At 39.6% G+C, this 20,586-nt stretch overlaps 1 long non-coding RNA gene across 1 annotated transcript; it reads right to left on the reverse strand.

The window, feature by feature from the left end:
* Window positions 1–1,021: 1,021 nt before the first annotated feature.
* On the reverse strand, window positions 1,022–20,379 carry LOC107739141 (uncharacterized). The gene is made up of 3 exons (XR_001639967.1): window positions 20,367–20,379; window positions 13,260–13,262; window positions 1,022–1,096 (listed from the first exon to the last, which is right to left on the reverse strand). It is a non-coding gene; the product is annotated as an uncharacterized LOC107739141 (long non-coding RNA).
* Between the last annotated feature and the right edge of the window lie 207 nt (window positions 20,380–20,586).

A 20,586-nucleotide genomic window follows, 5' to 3' on the forward strand; every position in this document is an offset into this window, starting at 1 on the left:
ATGGTGTAACTCCCCGGATATTAATTGGTGTATGATAGAAGCTAGCTCCTGCATATCATCCTCGTTACCAGCATTAGTTTTTGATCCCAACTTGCGGCGCCTCTCTAAATACACCACTAACCCGATTGTACTTTCTTCGCTTAAAATCTGGAAACAGTTTCGTCACCACTTTAAATTAAACACTTTATCCATTTATATGCCAATTTGTGGTAATCACCTTTTTGCACCTTCGGCTTTGGATTCAACTTTTGCACAGCTCAGGGAGAAGGGTTTGGTATCGTTTCAGGATTTGTTTTCCGATCACACATTTGTGACATTCAATGATTTGCTGAGTAGATTCAAAATCTCCAAATCCAATTTATTTCGCTATTTTGATGCTCCGCACCGCGGGGAGATGGTGGGCTGGGCACTGGGTCTGGAGTGGATCTGACGAGATCATCCACGGGGCAGGATGGCGATCCGTTTCTCGCCAGAGTCCACTCCACGAAGGCAGCGAATTCCGCTTGAAGACCATCTTCGGATGACCACTCTCTGCACGCGGTGTTCAGGCTAGCTTCATAGAATGCGCATAGCGCGTCGTCCGGGTAGCTGGTAAGTTCGGCGAGGGCCAGAAACAGTCTAGTGTGGTCCTCGGGCGAAGGTCTTCTGTCACGTTACGCTGTTGAGGGAACACACTGGAGTCACGAGGAAACATTTAACAGTCTTTAATCACGAAACACAGGAGATAATCCACAATAGGAGCTTGAGCCAACACAGACTAGGACTTAAGTACACAGGGAAATGAGGATAATTAACTAAACACAGCTGGAAACAGATGAACTAATCAGAGAACCTAATGGAAACAGGAAGGACCAAATAAGGAAACACAGGACCAGAAACAGGGGCAAAACACGACACAGAACAGTCCAGAATCCTGACACAGGGCCAGATGCTTTTTTGAGTTGGAGGTTTTTGATTTTTTCTTTAAATTATTTTTCAGTTATTGGGAAATCTAATGGGTTTTGGTTATCTTTGATTGATTTCCAGTTGATTGATTGTTTGATTTGGCTTACAGTTTGTGTCTGTTTGTACTTTATCAAACAATGTTTGGAAATGACTTTCCCATATTTCTCCATTTTGTATTGCCAATTCTTCATGATCATTTTTGTTCAGATTGTTCCAATTTTCCCAAAAATTGGTTTGAGTTCACTAACTTCTCAATTATTGTCAGTTGTTTTTGGGTGTATTGTGATTTTTTGGTTCTGAGTGTATGTTTGTATTGTTTTAGTGTTCCACTGTAAAGAAGGCGGATCTCTGCATTATTTGGATCTTTGTGTTTCTGATTTGACAATGTTCTCAGTTTTTTTGAGAATAGTTTGGCAGTCCTGATCAAACCAATTTTTGTCATTTTTGGGTATTTGATTTTTTCCATTTTTTTTTCAATTTGGATTGTATATGCTTTAGTTTTTACTACAGTAAACTGTAGTGTATTGTAGTATAATATACCCTTTAGTTGTAGAAAACTTAGTACAGTATTGGGTAAAGTAATTTGTTTATATTACTATAATTGTTATATTACCATAGAAACTACAGAATTACCACAACAAATTAATTCAAGTACTTTACTATAGCATGGTTCAAAAACACTATAGTATTTTTTACTATAAATTACTATAGTATTTTTTCATGTGGGTATTTAGTGCCAGTTTATCAGGAAGTGACGATTTTGTTCTCTTTGACTCGTTGGATGGAAACGGTGCTTTATTCACAAACATTTTATGCAATATTCCAGTTTTGCGCATAAGTTAAATTCGCGTCTTTGGATGGAAACATAGCTATTGACTTCAGGACAAAGGAACCTGAAGTGCTATGATGCTCATTTCTGGGATTTAATCTATAAACAAGTCCAATCATGTCCAATACTATTGTGCATTGTCATATCATATAGGACAAAACCGTAAATATGGTTTATAACAAGTTTTAACCTGTTAACCCGCACCGCGTATTTAGGCGTGTCTGTGCTTTTAATTACCTTTGTTTTAAAACAATATTCAATCAACTATCATAAACTATATATCATTTGACAGCTAAAACACTCAAGATCCATGTTCTGAGCTTGTTTTTTAAATCAATACACCAGAGAGGAAAGGGTTAACATAAATACCAAAGGACCGGCCATTTAAACACGTACAAAGTGAACGCAGTACTTACATTTCATCGCCTATAGTTCTGGCCAGCTCGGACTATTCCAAGAAACACCAGCCAACATTTCAAGATAAGGGTCCACTCTTCAAAATGCATCCCACTTTCACAGTAAGTGGTTAATGATGTACATTTAAATAATTAATATATTACTAAAGTGATCAACCTGAGTTCTGCGAGAATCTGCTTTTTGCCAAGCTTGTTCTTTTCCTTTTTCCCATTACATATCAGATTTGAAAGGCATTTATTCACAATAAAATTGAAGGAAATATTTCAAAAGTGGAAATAAAGTGCCATCACGGGTATTTAATAGCACAGTGTTTATCGGGTAGGGTTAGGGGTGGGTGTAGGGAGGGCTTTATTGTCCCAGATGGCATCCATTTAATAATTTTAATATATATGATCGTTTACACTCAGTATATTATTAATGAATACTGGTTTATAATGTGCTACAATACTGAGGAGCAAATATCTGCCATGTGTATCTACATCTGCTATTTACATTATTGCAAAGAAAATACTGCTATTTACATTTAGTGTAAATAGCATATATAGCTACTGCCAATAAATAAGCTAAATATCAGTTTAATAAGTTTTCCAGCAGGCACACTTTTTAAGTAACCATATTAAAAAGTTAGGACTAGTCTTAAATAAAGATAAATTAGATGACTAGCTTGTAAGACTTGTCTAAGCAGTTTATGCAAACAGCCTGGGCTGGGTGTAGCAAGACTTGATAACATCTGTTTAACGTTACCTTTCCTTCTCAAACGTGTCATGTCACATTCATAAAGTAATGATAAAGTTATATGATAACACTGTGATGGTGGTATAAGTCAGCCAGCTGGTGTTCATGACCTGCCGTCACTTGGTGTAGATAATGCATTTAATGGGTCAGATGTGCATGTAGGCTTACATGTTCTCTAAAGATGTGGAGAATATACAGCAGACAGTATAAATTTTAAGAAACATAGACTGGAGAATCTGTATTTCCTTATCTGACAAGCACTTATCCAAAGCAACTTACATTTTTGATAAGTTCAGCCATAGATATGTTTCCCAGTTTTTACAGCAGTCAGTAACTGTGGGTGGACAATAATGTGTGGGGAATGTGGTAATGCATGCTTTTTTGTGTAGTTACTTGGAAGTTTTTTTTTTACAAAACGTATATGGAATGTCAAACATATGGAATGTCAGCATGTAGGCGGTCAATGTATTTTATGAATTGTTAACACAGAAAAACAGTTCCCTTTCAGTCAGTCACTCTCGACGTCACGTTGGTAATGACCGACGAATTGGGATCTCGCTTAGAGAGACCAATCCACTTTGAGTGTAAACTAAACGAGCCAATGCACATTGACATGCAATGATTGCATCCAGCTGCCGTTGATCGCAGCGTGAGTATAACTAGGCAGCAGGTGCAACGCATACTCAGCTTTTCGCTTCGGAGCCGAGCGGTCAGTGACTTCTCTGACTACGAGTGACTCATCGAGTTCAAAGCACACTCTTGGGAAGCTCTGGTGCTGGTGGTACGGCGCTTCAGCGGCGGTGGTTTTTCCCATGTCGAGTTACATCGTTCTGCTCCTGACTTCTCTGACTACGAGTGACTCATCGAGTTCAAAGCACACTCTTGGGAAGCTCTGGTGCTGGTGGTACGGCGCTTCAGCGGCGGTGGTTTTTCCCATGTCGAGTGGGTTGCACACATCAGGCTGCACTACCCACTGTTGTGTTGCAGACGGCCATCTCCCCTGTGCACTTCAGCACACTAAAATTTCTAAAAGAGCATTCACTGGTGGACGTCTTTTTAAAGACGCGTCTTTCAAAGATGCCCTTCCACCCGTGCATTTCTGGATGTGGTCATTACCTGGCGCCGGGTGATGGTCACGATCGCTGCCTCACGTGTCTGGGAGTTAAGCACGCTGAGGCGGTGTTTGTGGATGAGTCATGCTCTCATTGTAAAGCGCTTTGGGTGTACAGCAATACACAATAAAGCGCTAAATAAATGCATCATTCATTCATTCATTCATTCATTGTGGGAAAATGACTGTCGCGGAGTTGCGGACCAGGCTCCGTTTCCTGCAAAGGGGCTGGGTGCCTGTGCCTCTGATGGGGCTACGTTCCTGTTCCAAGTGGTACGGGTACGTTTTCCCAGTGTTATCCAATCTCACTGAGTGGGTAGTGCTACGACAACAGTGACTGACCTTCTTGTTGTGAGCCCTGGCCTATGCTGAAAAGGGGGCACAGTAGGCTTGCACAGGACACTGGAAGGGGCAGCATCCATGGCATTTTGGTAGGGATCCCAATTCGTCGGTCATTACCGACGTGACGTCGAGAGTGACCGACTGAAAGGGAACGTCTCGGTTACGTATATAACCCTCGTTCCCTGAAGTGGGGAACGGAGACGTCACATCCCGTTGCCACAGCTGCTGTACCACCGCTGAGCGGCCGGGTTACCGACTCGGCTCCTCAGTGAAAACCTGCGTATGCGTTGCACCTGCTGCCTAGTTATACTTGCGCTGCGACCAAGCTGCGATCAGCGGCAGCTGGATGCAATCATCACATGCCAATGTGCACTTGTGTAGTTTACACTCAAAGTGGATTGGTCTCTCTAAGCGAGATCCCAATTCGTCGGTCATTACCGACGTGACGTCTCTGTTCCCTCCTTCAGGGAATGAGGGTTACATACGTAACTGAGACATTCATTCTTCACTGAAGCATCTTCTCTATTGACTTTGTAGTCTTCTTGATGTCAGTTTCAAGTTGTTGTGGCTGAATGTGTTAAAGGTGCAGTAGGAGATCTTGGAAAATGCTAAATTTAGCCTGATAGCGCTGAAAGCGAACGTCCCACCCTCCCTGCAAATCCAAAGCTATGCCCCCTGAACGCATATGCACACCAGACGACCAGAGACAGCTTTACTACAATACATCATGTGTTATTCACCGGTGAGAAAACTTTAAAGCACAATTAGTAAAAGTATTACAATACCAGGAAGGAAGATCAGGTTGTTGATGTTTGTCTGCCATTCTCGCTCTGTCTGCACAGCGTATGTGACCGCGCTGATCAGTGGCGCCTGCAGGGGTATGGCTGTACGCACTGTGCGTACCATGAGCACTCAGACTGACCTGAGATTTGCCCCGCAAACATTTCAGCAGTTATTATAGGCCTGTGTGTCCCGTATTTCTGTCGACTGAACCAGCCATGCCATTAATTATGAATTTATCAGTCTTTTGCATGTCAAAATTCAATTTCTGCATATAAATATTACGCCAAATAGAAGCAGAAAATTGTGCTATATGCACTTTCATGAGATCACGAGACCATTCTCAAGCCTGCCGGCCGCCGCTCACTCTAGCCCGCAGTGTGTGCCGCTGTGTGACGCATTTTATGGAGGACTGTTTCCTGAACCTACAGTTCTGCATAGCCTACAATGGGTCTGTGCTCAAAGGCTGTTCTATAAAGTGGGGCAGTTCCAACTTTGCAAGGACAGTCTGGCACTTCTGACTCACAGCCTGTAAGTACATTTTTTACATTTAAAGAATTTGCCACTGATGACTCAAATGTGAGTTTTAAACAGTGTAGAGTAGTGCTTGTTTGTTTGCCGTTTCTCCGATAACAAATGCAGACATGGTTTTATGTTTACGCGGCGCGTAAAAACACAGTATAAGTCATTATAAACATGTCAGAAGTGCAGTACGCACGAAAAAGTGCTGGTACGCTAAAGACTAAAATATTGAAGGTGTGTACCAGCCCACTTCAAGCACTGCATATCAGACAAAATTTTGTTGCAGCAAATCCATTAAATGTTAAGGTATTCAGAACAGAGCAACATGAAAATCTGAAAATATAAGCAGCTATACAATTATAAAACAAAATTTTACATATATGCCATTATAATTTGTGTTTTATTTTTTTATAGTACAGAATTATAAAATAAAATGCAAAATAAATGCTCCAAACGTTTTTCTCAATTAACTTTATAAAAAACGAAACGAAATATAATCACTTTTCCATTACAAAACTGAACTATTTTAATAGCTGAAACAGTAGTATAAGCTTTTGGGAGAAGGGGAAAAAAGACAGGCTAGGGCCTATATTTGAGGACGTGCAGGGCTCTAACCCACTTCATCCAACGCTGTTTTGTTCTCTGTTGTTTTCATCTGTGAGCATGCTCTTGATATATGTATATAGGCTAATAAATAATTCAGTGCTTGAAGTGGGAAAAAAAGAAGTGCAGGTATCGTCCATGTTTTCTTTGCATTAGCGCTGTTTTGAACTTATTCCTTATTACTAATGCATTCCCTTACTGGAATCTTGAACTTTCCAGAAGTTTACCGGTTTCAAATGACCTCCTGGGTAGTGTGCTTTATAGTGTCATTTCTAATCACCCAGACACTGACGCTTTGACTCATCATCCAACGCTGTTTTGTTCTCTGTTGTTTTCATCTGTGAGCATGCTCTTGATATATGTATTTTACCATTTTGTTGAGTTTAAAACGTGTGACACATTCGTTCTGCTCTCACTGATCATTTGGTAAGCCCCACTCCCCCCAAAAAATAAATAAAAATAAAATTATTTCAGGATCCTGTCACCAAGCTAAGAATCAAGATCAGCGAAAGTGTCAGTTTATCAACATTCTATCCTGTTGGAAAAAATTATAGAATTTGTATAATAATGTCTATTATGATAAACTTAAAATGATTATTTCCAATTTCTAATATGGTATCATTTTCTAGCTATTGTGTTAAATGGTAAGTCTTTTGTCATGCTTTAAAGAAATACACTTATTTGGATGTGTAGACTAACATAGTAAACATGTAAAGAACTTGATTGTAATTTTAACTAGTGTTATTCAAAGTTGGTTACACTTAATAATAACTTTCATTAATCAATCATTATCAAACATCATATAATGCTTAGCGGATTATTAGTTAATATATCAACGATTTATATATATAACATTATCTAATGATTAACAGCATTATTTCATGCAAATAATAATGCTTAGAAATGACATTAAACTTTCAATTCATGTGATAATGTGCTTCTTGAAAATCTTCAAATGATTTTAACAGATGTTATACAACAATTAAAAGCTTTTGTTAATGCACAACACTTTAGGGTTTAGGGTTGGTTAAGGGGTCAAAAGTGTATGGGGTTACATTTATTACTATAAGGGAACACATTTCAATCTGTTTATATTACATTGTTTTGATATTTTACATTACATTTACATTACCTAATGATTAACAGATCAGTATTTAATGTTTAAAGGGGTCATATGATGCAATTTCAAGTTTTCCTTTCTCTTTGGAGTACACATTAACAAGCAGGTTGAATGTCTGAAGATACTACATTCATTTCACACTTAAATATAGTATTTCAAAGTTTATTACTTATCTAATAAACACTCTTTCAAGAGTATGCTTTAATACTTTTTTTAAATACTCTTTTTAAAAGTGTATTTCCTCAGTTGAGTTACACCAACAAAACGGAGCATAATTTTCATATTTGGTAAAGGAATGTTATAGTGGACTTAAATTACATTAGTGATTTGTTTTGATAACTAAAACTATTAATGTTCACTGCATACCACAAAGCATTTTTCATGGTTGACGAAGAGTGTCTGCCAGACATCTGATGGAGTGAAATTACCATACATGGTCATTTATAACTACTTTACATATAAAGAGTGACTTATAACTGAAGAGCTCCACTGCTATGCATTTTGCCTGCACTGGCAAAGAATGACAAAGAATATTGACCTTCCAACCTAACAACAAAAAAATAAGTTACTTCTACATTTAAGATGCTTATAACTAAGAACTTGCCTTTTATGTGTCACTAGGGGTTACTAGAAAGATGACAGCACTTTAGGCTCCGTATATAGATAAAAAAAATAAAATAAATAAATCTAAACTCCTTAGAGCTTCCCTGCTTTCTTCAGTAGCAGGACATGAGGGCGGCGTTACCAGGGCAACGGCATACTGGATCCATCAGGAACTTATCAGTTTCCACAGTAACGGCATACAGAGGTGAGAGGAGACCATTATTTCAGAAATATTACATCTGAGCGCCTCTGATAGAACCATCATTATGGTTTATAACCTCACTGTGTGCCGTTTATGCATTTCAGACTGTAATGTTACATAAGATGAATCGTGTCCTTGCCACAAATATCCAAATAATCAGCTGGTGAAGGATGTTTTCTATGCAGCGGCCCATGGAATTACAATTACTTTTCATCCCTGGTGGTGATTTCCTATATCATAATAAAAAACGACAGTGATGCTAACAAGAGAATGAGACGCAATCCTCTTGAGAACAAAAGGTTAAGTACTACAATTCTGTGACTTCCAGATATAGCATATTTTATCTTGTTTTTCCAAGAAAAATATCTTATAAAAATATATTAGGAAAAAGTATGAAACATTGTTTCAGAATGTATCTTCAATATAAATGTGTTTTCTCTGGCAGATTGCAACAAAATATTTTTTTTCATGGGATATGTATTATGCATATGATCAAGAATATGATTTTGATGTGCCTTTGATCGATAATTTCACAAAATCCTGAAAAATATTTCCAACGATAACAGTAATGTCATGCTTTTACACCCAGAAACGCAGTGAAATAGGGCTGTCCTTTTGTACAAGAGCTTTAGACTACTCCTGTAATGCTAGAAAGGTAGGAGAAGAGAGGGTACGAGTAAAGTATCTTTCTTTTCACGCAGTAGAAGAGGATTCTCATTCATGTTGAGCCACACAGGTGATACACAAAACCTTATCAGCGTGGGCAGAAAGGCAGCGGTCATGGTGCACTGCTCTTATTGTGACACTGCGCCGTTCTCCCAGACATACTGGCAGTGTGAATACTGCTGTGTTCTGCTCTGGACTGGAGACACATCGGACTGGAAGGGAGAGAAGTAACATCCGCAGAGGAAGACTTTAAAAAGAAAGGAATGGAATTAAATGAAGCATTTTGTTTCTTTCAGAGTGTTAGGAGAAAATGATAACTGTTTCAGCTGTGGCCCCAAAAAGGGCTCAGACACTTAGATGATTATTGTTTCTAAAATAACCAGTGTTGGGAAGGTTACTTTGAAAATGTAATAGATTACAGGTTACAAGTTACCCTATTTAAAATGTAATAAGTAGTGTAACTATTTTGTATTTTTTTTGTTGCTGCCGTGTGTTTTGAGTTTGAGCTCCGTCAAGTTAATTCTTTATCGTCTATTTTTTATCTTAAAATCAATTTTATACGCCATCATTTTCATTTCTATAACGCGTGAATATATCCCCTATCGTATTCTACAACAAAACAATCAGAGCGCCTTGTTATCACTAGTTCTATTTTTGACTTCCAGAGTCCGCTATTAGCATATAGCCCACTAGCATCGCCAGCGTGGTTGCCGCTAATCTCGCTTACATTGCTAATACTCTATTCACACACATTACCATTGTTTTACTCACTGTTACTTGCTTTAATGGCGGATGTGTGTCTACCTTTGAGTGCAGGTGAGGACACGTTCGAGCTGCATTCGGTGCAGCTGAAACTGCTCTTTGTTAATAATTGGAATCTTTTCTGGGAGCGTCCTAGGCTTTTTCGCGCTGATGGCCTGCACCCCAGCAGAGTCGGAGCGGAACTCCTGTTGGACAACATCTCCAGGACACTATGCTCCATATGACTAGTAAGCCAATTCTCAAATAACTGCTATGATGACTTTTGTTCTACCCGCTTAAATGATAGAAGTACTTGCGCTGTCCAATCTATAAAGACTGTGTCTGTTCCCCGAATAGTGAGGTCAAAATATAAATTTAATGCAGGATCTAGAAAAAATCTGATCGTGATTAAACCAGAAAAATTAAAAATAAATGAACAAAAATTTTTAAAGTTTGCACTCCTAAACATTTGATCACTCGCACCCAAAGCAGTTATTGTAAATGAAATTATCACAGATAATCGTTTTGATGTACTCTGCTTGACGGAAACCTGGCTAAAACCTAATGATTATATTAGTCTAAATGAGTCTACTCCACCAAGCTACTGTTATAAGCATGAGCCCCGTCAGACTGGTCGTGGCGGCGGTGTTGCAACAATATATAGTGATATTCTCAATGTTACTCAGAAGACAGGATACAGGTTTAACTCATTCGAAATACTAATGCTTAATGTTACACTGTCAGATATGCAAAAGAAATCTATAGTATCTCTTGCTCTGGCTACTGTGTATAGACCACCAGGGCCATATACAGATTTCCTAAAAGAATTTGCAGATTTCCTCTGAGACCTATTGGTTACTGTTGATAAAGCACTAATTGTTGGAGATTTTAACATTCACGTTGATAATACAAATGATGCATTAGGACTTGCGTTTACTGACCTAATAAACTCTTTTGGAGTCAAGCAAAACGTCTCCGGGCCCACTCATCGTTTTAATCATACGCTAGATTTAATTATATCGCATGGAATTGATCTTACTGATATAGATATCGTACCTCAAAGTGATGATGTTACTGACCATTTCCTTGTATCGTGCATACTGCGTATTACTGATAATAACTATATCGCTCCGCGTTATCGTCTGGGCAGAACTATTGTTCCAGCCACCAAAGACAGATTCACAAATAAACTGCCTGATTTATCTCAACTGCTCTGTGTACCAATAAGTACACATGAACTAGACGAAATGACTAGCAACATGGGCACTATCTTCTCTAATACATTAGAAGCTGTTGCCCCCATCAAATTGAAAAAGGTTAGAGAAAAACGTACTGCGCCATGGTACAACAGTAATACCCATTCTCTCATTACAATTTACAACTAGAAGGATGTACTGTTACTTCCTCTACAGTCAAAAATCTGGGTGTTATATTAGATAGCAACTTGTCTTTTGAAAATCATATTTCCCATGTTACAAAAACAGCAAGTTAATCTTAAAGAAAAATAAAGCATATACATAAACCCAAATAGGAAATAAAACAGTTCTCGAATAAGCATGTGTCCTAAACTCCTGAAATATTGGTATCTCATATTTTAGAGCAGTCAATGCAATTTATTAAAGAAATCAATTAAATCTCTGTGTGTGTGTGTGTGTGTGTGTGCGGGAAAATATTCAGATGTAACCCCCTTTGTAATCATTAACATTTTAATAAGTAACTGTAATTTAATTATACATTTTTTCTCAGTAATTGCAACTGATTACAATTACATTTATTTTGTAATTTAATTATGTAATTTCATTACATGTAACTACACTGAACAAAATTATAAACGCAACACTTTTGTTTTTGCCCCCATTTTTCATGAGCTGAACTCAAAGATCTAAGACTTTTTCTATGTACACAAAAGGCCTATTTCTCTCAAATATTGTTCACAAATCTGCAATATTTGAGAGAAATAGGCCTTTTGTGTACATAGAATGAGTTCAGCTCATGAAAAATGGGGGCAAAAACAAAAGTGTTGTGTTTATAATTTTGTTCAGTGTAGTTACTCCCCAACACTGAAAATAACAGACTTCTTTTTGTGAAATGTTTTGCTTTTAAAGTGTGCTTGCCCTAGTAAAAAAGTAATATATTTAAAATGCATATTTCATACTTTTGGTCAAAACTATAAACATATTTACTGACATATCACTTGAGACTTACTGATATAAAAATTATAATTCAACTTTATTTGGAGTACTATGTAACGGTGGTAGCCGCTCTAGCATAGAAAAACTTGTTAAAGAATGTACGGGCGCCAGTCAGGATTAATCCTGACAAAAAATTTTTTTAATTAAATTAACCTAGGATAGCTAGAAAAGGAAACCACCTGTTACAATATTAAATAAAAACAGTCAGAGAAAACTCTGTTCACAAGGGAGATTTATTCCACAATGTCCATGAAAAAAGAAAAAAAAAACTTGTCTGAACAATAAGAAACAAAAGAAAAAACAGTTCAGCACTTTAGTTCAATTCCAGTTTGAAATCCGTGTAGTAATTGCGTCACACTAATTCACGTTTCCAACACGGCCGATTCACGTCCACAATCATTTATAAATTGTCCATAGAAAAAAAAGAGGAAAAAATAAACATTAAATAAACATTTTGTTCATTTCATAGTTACGGAATAACATCAAACAACAATCTTAAAGCAACAATAACCATTGAACAATCATGGAAAACAATAAGCACACCAAATGTGTGAGGGTGAATGTTATGCGAGTGCGTGTGTGTGTGTAGTAGTGAGTGAATGAGTGTGTGCACTGACAATGTAGAGGTACTGACCAAGTTTACATTCTTGAAGGAAGCTGGAGAGTGTATTGGGTTGTCATCAGACACCAGGACAGGTGGATAAGCAGCCTTCAGAACAGCCTTACTAAAACCAGACGATCTTGAAGTGCACGCTTTAAAAGTCAAGTGAAACTCCGCGACGCACCAAACATCGCTCACAGGAAGCAACAGTTCGACAAGCGGCCGTCTTTCCACTTTGCACGGTAATCCAATCACTCTCACTACTGCAAACCTTACTGAGGACGCAATCACTCTCGGGTATGACTCACTTCCTTATATCATCCTTCCTTCCGCCGTTAATTGAAATACTCCCCCCCCCAATCATGCAAAGTGAAAACAAAGTAAACCGAAAATATGTTGTTTTAAGTTACAGACATGTGCTTGTCCGGACATCCTCTCCAGTGTACAGACTGCAGCTCGAGATTGGAAAAGACCTGGATAGTGCATCTGGGGCTACATTGAGTTTCCCTTTTATGTACTCAATAATGAAATCGAATTTCTGCAGTCGTAGGACCCAATGGATGAGTCGGCTGGTGGTTTTGGTGGAACCCATGACCCATTGCACAATTACCAGATATTTGTGAGAGATTTTTGAGATTTTTTTTATTGAAAAGATTGCTGGCATTCAATCTTCATTTGTTTCTCTTTGTTCTAGCTCTTTGGTCGACTGTTCAGTTTCTTCAGCTACCTTGTGCAGCTTTCAGCCGGTGTCTCTCTCTGAGTTAAGGGAATTAGTGATGCAGACCCACCTGACATTAGGAGTGCTTCTTCTGTTTCTATTTTCAAGTCCAGACTTAAGACACATTTTTACTCTCTCGCCTTTCCGGGCTATTAATTGAATGTGAAACTGTTGTTATTGCCGATATTACAATTTTTTTATTATTGTTTTTTTAAATTTTACTTTATTTTAGAATTTACTGTATTTTATTATTGGTTTTGTCCAGCACTTTGGTCAGTGTAACGCTGAATTTTAAATGTGCTCTATAAATAAAACCTACTTACTTACTTACTTACATTGCAGAGCAGAGTGGTCAGTGACAACTGTGAAGAGTTTAGCTCCTGTTTTCTACTGGCATAGGCAATGACCTCCTCTTTGCCCTGGTCTTTCCGTTGTGCCAGAATGGCACCCAAACCGGTGTCACTGGCACCGGTGTAAATGGTGAAGGGGAGCTGAAGATCTGGATGGCCAAGGATGGGTGGTGAGGTGAGGCAAGACCTTAACTGTTCAAGTGCTTGTTGACACTGATTTGTCCACTGAAATCGATGTCCCTTCTTTTTCAGTGAGTTAAGGGGTTCGGCTATTCTTGAGAGGTTCGGGACAAACCGATGATACCACCCAGCCAATCCAAGGAACCTTTGAACCTCCTTCAGGTTTCTAGGCACGGGGTAGGCATTAATGGCCTCAGTATTACATGGGTCTGCTGAGATGCCGTGAATGCTTTTGTCCTAGAAAGGTGATTTATTGAAGACAGAACTTGCTCTTCTTCAAATGAATAGTTAGACCAGCAGTCTCCAATCTGTGGAGGACAGTCTGAAGGTTATGTAAGTGCGGGGTGATTGAAGGTAAGTGAATGATGATATTGTCTATATAGATGAAGCATATTTTTTCTCCTTAGTTCCCCCAGGACTATTTCCATAAGTCTCTGGAAAGTGGCGGGAGCATTTTTAACACCAAACGGCATAACATTAAATTGATAGAGACCTGCAGGAGTGATGAAGGCAGTTTTGGCCTTGCTATTGGGGTCCATCGCTACCTGCCAATAGCCACTGTTAAGATCAATAGTGGAGAAAATGGCTGCTCCAGAAAGCGACTACAGGATTTCTGTGATGTTTGGAAGAGGGTAAGCATCACTTTCTGTTACAGAATTAACCTTTCTGTAGTCCACACAAATCTCAGTTTGCCATCCTTTTTGGGTACCAAGACCACTGGGGAGGCCCAACCAGAGTGGGATGGCTCAACAATTCCTTGCATCAACATTTCCTCAAGCTGTTCCTCCATGGCAAGTTGTTTAAGAGGGGACAAGCGATATGGTTTTTTGCTTAATGGGTACCTGACAAGTGGTATAAATGTGGTGTTGCAGAACATTGGTATGTCCAGTCTGGAGAGTACACACCCGAGGGTTGCTTTCCAGGATGCGAAGCAACTGTTGTTTACCATCTGGAGGTAAATGAGCTTCATTCACTGCATTTTCGAATAAAGTTTTTTCATCCATACTGTGAGGTTGTTGAATTAGCAGTTGAGGGGTTGGAGGTGGAATAAAACTTAATAGAGACAGATTCTGTGTTGTTTTCTTCTGTTGCAGGTGTTCCTGTTGTGGACTCACAATTGGCACACTGGCATTGCCTGGTTGAAAGGGGTACTCTTTTGCAGGTGCAAGCATGAAAGGATATTTTTGATCGGTGACATTAAGCTGCATTCCACTGAAGAAAATAAAATCCAACCCCAGGACTACAGCATAGGCGAGGGCTTGTGACGACAGAACAGCAGCAGGTATAGGGAAAGCTTGGTCGTGGAGTTGTATTGTTGGTATTCATCCAGCCTAATGGAATCTCTGCTTCTCCATTTGCTAGATAGAGAGGACCACTGGAACATGGATGGAGCTGATCTGGTGACGTGAGTTGTTTCATGAGACTTTCATGAATAAGTGTGTAACTTGCACCAGTATCCAAGATGGCTTTTCCAGTCCAGGCAGCAATACTAATGGGAACGACCAACTGCTGAGGTACTGTCATTGGTGCATTAGGGCTTGTGGAGATAGAGGCTTTCTTGGTGGTAGATGGAGGCTTCTGCATTCTTGTAGCAGTCACCGAGTTGTTAGAAGACACCAAGAGTAATGGTGGTGCTGGGAATTTGTGGTGCCAATGTTTGTTGTTCTTCAATTTGATTTTGGAGACCTTGAAATCCTTTCTCCATCTCATTTCTCAACTCCTTTACACACATGGAAAGTTTGTCAATTTTAGGTGACACATTGCTGAAGTTCTTAAGTAATGTGATCATGGCTTGTTTGAAATGTGTGTTGAACAGCTTTGATGTCCTGCTGGACTTCTGACTGGAGTTGATCTACCATGAAACGCATTTCCGACACCAAGGTAGATTCCACCTTTTGGAGTTCATCTGTAATCATTTGCTTCATTGCTTTAGTCAACTTGTCTGTTTCAGATTCCTCTTGTTGTTTGGTAGTGGTCAACATAGTGAAAACTTGGCTCTTGTTATCCTCCACTTTTGCAGCAAGGTCAGCGAGTTGATTTTTGTGATGGGAAGAAGTGGCTTTCATTTCTTGGGTAAGATCATTCACTGTTTTTTTCTTGCCTTTTCATGAAGTCAAATAGATTATCCCAGTTCCCTTGTACCTGAGAAGTAAACTGTTGAATTTCCCTTCCAGGAGTTGGTAGAACGTTGGGTAGGTCACGTTGTGCCACAGAAGGAGTTTCACCTTAAGATGATGTGCAGATTTGCATGTTATCCGCTTGTGGTGAGAAGGTGAGAGTTTGTACAGGAGTGCTGCCAGCCAGAGCAGGAGAAGACATTAGCATATGGGATACAGGATGCATGGGGCTGAATGGAATAGGGGTGTTATTCACTGCAGAGACACCAGGTGGAGCTGCTGGAGGCATCAGAGGTCGCACTACTGGTGGCCATATTGGAGTTGAGGTGTCTAGAGGTGACTCCATTTCTATGAAAGTGGATGGGGAAGGAGGTGTAGTCACCATTTTTTTGTCGTGTTTGTGTGGGTGAAAGAAATGTTGGGTAGAAAATCAGCAAATGTAAATCAGTAATTATGTATGTGTCAGTATTTTCTTACACCACAGTTTTCACAAAACACCAACATACAATTTTTCACAAATGGTTGGATAAAATACTTTACCCCAAGACAACAACTTAAATTAGGTCACCTTCAATTATCTAAATTACTGTGACACCTTGGAGATAACAACTCTACTTAACCAATTAGCGTTCATACACAGTGTGTACAAGTTTCACGGAAAAAAAAAAAAACTTCAAAACTTTTACCATAGGCAAAACAGCTTTGCTAATTCAAACATTTTCAATTCAAGTGTTCAATAAGTCACAATCACTTTCAAAACTTTCACAATTCAAATGTTCACACACAAAAAACCTTTTAAGCTTTTCCCGATTAATAACACTCCCGCAATCAAAAGCACAGAATTTCCAAAAACACAACGGTTTTCTTTTAAAGTTCAAAAAACTTGAACCTTCAACAATTTACCATAAGGTTTCAATAATTCCCCAACAAAAACAATTCACAAAAATAAATGTTCAGGTCTTCAAGTTATAAATGTTCAAGTCATAAATGTTCAAGTTTTCAAGTCCTTGTTCGGGCGCCACTCTGTAACGGTGGTGGCCGCCCTAGCATAGAAAAACTTGTTAAAGAATGTTCGGGCGCCAGTCAGGATTAATCCTGACAATTTTTTTTTTAAATTAACCTAGGATAGCTAGAAAGGAAACCACCTGTTACAATAATAAATAAAAACAGTCAGAGAAAACTCTGTTCACAAGGGAGATTTATTCCACAATGTCCATGAAAAAAGAAAAAAAACTTGTCTGAACAATAAGAAACAAAAGAAGAAAAAATAAGCGGAGGAAAAAAAAAACAGATCAGCACTTTACAGTTCAGCACTTTAGTTCAATTCCAGTTTGAAATCCGTGTAGTAATTGTCACACTAATTCACGTTTCCAACACTGCAGATTCATGTCCACAATCATTTATAAATTGTCCATAGAAAAAAAGAGGAAATAAGAAACATTAAATAAACATTTTGTTCATTTCATAGTTATGGAATAACATCAAACAACAATCTTAAAGCAACAATAACCATTGAACAATCATGGAAAACAATAAGCACACCGAATGTGCGGGGATGAATGTTATGCGAGTGTATGTGTGTAGTAGTGAGTGAATGAGTGTGTGCAGTGGCAGTGTAGAGGTACTGACCAAGTTTACAGTCTTGAAGGAAGCTGGAGAGTGTATCGGGTTGTCATCAGACACCAGGACAGGTGGATAAGCAGCCTTCAGAACAACCTTACTAAAACCAGACGATCTTGAAGTGCACGCTTTAAAAGTCAAGTGAAACTCCGCGACGCACCAGACATCGCTCACAGGAAGCAACAGTTCGACAAGCGGCCGTCTTTCCACTTTGCACGGTAATCCAATCACTCTCACTACTGCAAACCTTACTGAGGACGCAATCACTCTTGGGTATGACTCACTTCCTTATATCCTCCTTCCTTCCACCTTTAATTGAAATACTCCACACCAATCACGCAAAGTGAAAACGAAAGTAAACCGAAAAGTTGTTGTGGCCCAAAGTTTTTTGCACTGCCACAACTATTTGTGCACAATGCATATTTCTTATTATTAAGCCTAAATGTGTTTTAATGCCTAGTTCAGTCATGAAACTCTAACGTGCCGCTGATTGGTTGCCACGCAGCCGGTACACCAACCAATCAGCTTTTCCTTTCAATCTAGACTCACCTATATATTCCAGTCTGACCAGGTAGCGTTAGACTGCGCACTCGCTTTGAATCGAAGACTGCGCACTTGTTAAATTGCAAGCTATGTTCCTAGCAGTCATAGTTACGTTGTCCCTGTTCCTGAACTGCTATATCTCGAGAGGCATGTCTCACCTCGACCTCAAAAATCTTCTGTCCCTGGATGAACCTGCCGCTGATCCATTGTCGGAAACAGAAGCTCCCAGCAATCCTCCTGACGGAGAACATTTCAGAGCACCAGCCCAGCGGAGCACTAGACTGGTTCAGCGTCAATTTAATATCTCCGAATGGCCTGTTCCAAGGATTCTGGAATATTTGTTTGAGCACAACATCTCTCCTCCGACGGGTTCATCTCGCGATGAACTATTTACCTTCCTCATCTCTTCCTGTGACAGAGCTTCAACTCCTCCCCCATCGCTTAAGTCAGCCCCGACGAAAGCTAAAAGTAAAAGGAAACACCTCACTCCAGCATCCTCTTCTCCAGCTAAAAGACCCCGCATCGACCATGAAGATTGTTCTACGGTCTCTCCATATCCCATGCTTTCTGCTCTTATTGAAATCAAAGAATCCATAAATAAACTGGATAATCGGGTTTCAACGCTTGAGAAGCCTAATCGCACTTCCAACATTCAAGCCTCAGCCACACCTCTTCTCCAAGACACCTCCGCTGGTTTCTCCCAGGACTTCCTGCCACGTCATACCCTTGCCTCAGCTGTACCTGCTACATCTTCGGGAGCTCCTTTCATCCCGCCGGCAGCAGGTATTCCTCAAAGTTTGAGGAACCAAATAATCGCAGGTAACGACATCAACCTAGTAAAAATGTTACTGTGTTCTTCAGGGGTCTTAGATAAACGCGTGGTAGACTGTGGCGATGTGTCGGTCGTTCTCAAAGAATGTGACCCACGACTTTCTAAAAGTTTGTCTCTAGCGGAGTTTAATGTGGCTTTCGGCGTGTACAGAGACACTCTATGTGAGGTTTTTCCTAAGCGGAGGATTGAACTCGATACCTATTCAGCGATCATATCAGACCTGGCACTTAATTACGGAGGCTCCCTATTTTACGAATACCATAAGAGTTTTTCAGCTAAGGCAGCTTTATACCTTCAGCGTTTCAACCTCAAATTAGACTGGTCTGTCGTGGATCTCGAATTGATCAGCAGACACTTTACGGGACATAAAGCTATTTCTTGCTCTGTTTGTGGATCTTTTTCCCATTCTGCCAGCCTATGCCCCCGCACAGCTTACCAGGCGTCTCAGGGGTCTCCAGTCAAGTCCAAAAAACCTGTTCCCGGGTCAAAATTCCCTGCTCAGAGCCACGTGAAACATCAAGATATTCACCTCACACATGTATACATTTCAACTAATCTGTATGTCCTTACGTTAACTGTAAATTTTTACATTGTTGTGCCATTTGTGGCGATAGTCATCCTGGAGCCGTTTGTCCCCGCAGGTTCAAAGCTCCTCCCAACTCTACCAAAAGATGAATAAACATCCATCAACTCCAATCAACGTTCCAGTTATTGTCTGATATTTTGTCTAATCATCCTTACCATTGTTTTGTTAATTTTCTCATTACTGGTCTAATTCAAGGCTTTATGGCAGGACTTACAGCGGGTCAAAATTCCCTGCTCAGAGCCACGTGAAACATCAAGATATTCACCTCACACATGTATACATTTCAACTAATCTGTATGTCCTTACGTTAACTGTAAATTTTTACATTGTTGTGCCATTTGTGGCGATAGTCATCCTGGAGCCGTTTGTCCCCGCAGGTTCAAAGCTCCTCCCAACTCTACCAAAAGATGAATAAACATCCATCAACTCCAATCAACGTTCCAGTATTGTCTGATATTTAAAGACATATTTTCCCTCGCGTACGCTTCTGTAGATCACGCCATTCAATTAATCAAATCCACGGGTAGAGGTTCGTGGCTCGCGAAAGCAGATATTACTGATGCCTTTAAAATCATGCCTCTGTATCCCTCCCAATGGCCTTTTTTCGGGATTAAATGGAGATCAAAAATGTTTTTCTCAGTGCGTCTCGCCTTCGGCTGCCGTAGCAGCCCTAAGATTTTCGATTGCCTATCCGAAGCGCTTTGCTGGATCCTCCTTAATGTCTATAAACTCCCATTTGTTCTCCATTTACTAGACGATTTTTTAGTGATTGACTTCCCCAATTCTCCTCCCGAACGGTGCATTTCTAAACTTAAATAACTTTTTTCCAGTTTAAATTTTCCTCTCTCTGAGGAAAAAACATTCGGCCCTTCTACCTCCCTCGAATTCCTAGGCATAATTTTAGACCGTAAATCCATGCAAGCGTCTCTCCCGTCTCAAAAACTGGATCGCATCTATTCTTCTAAATGACTGGAACGGCATTTCTTTCTTTTATAACGATTCATTTGAAACCTCTCTCTCCCTCAAAATATCTACTGACGGAATCCTTTCGTCGGATTCGGCAGAATTTTCGGTAATTCATGGTTCGCTGACTCCTGGCCCGCAGAAATGTTAAATCTGCCAGATGAAATTAAATCAACTGCCCTGTTTGAATTGTATCCAATCGTGTTAGCCTGCTTGCTTTGGGGGGATCAATGGCAAAGAAAGAAAATCATCGTGCTTTGTGATAACG

Source organism: Sinocyclocheilus rhinocerous, unplaced genomic scaffold, assembly GCF_001515625.1.
Source record: "Sinocyclocheilus rhinocerous isolate Xijiao unplaced genomic scaffold, SAMN03320098_v1.1 scaffold914, whole genome shotgun sequence".
NCBI lineage: Eukaryota > Metazoa > Chordata > Actinopteri > Cypriniformes > Cyprinidae > Sinocyclocheilus > Sinocyclocheilus rhinocerous.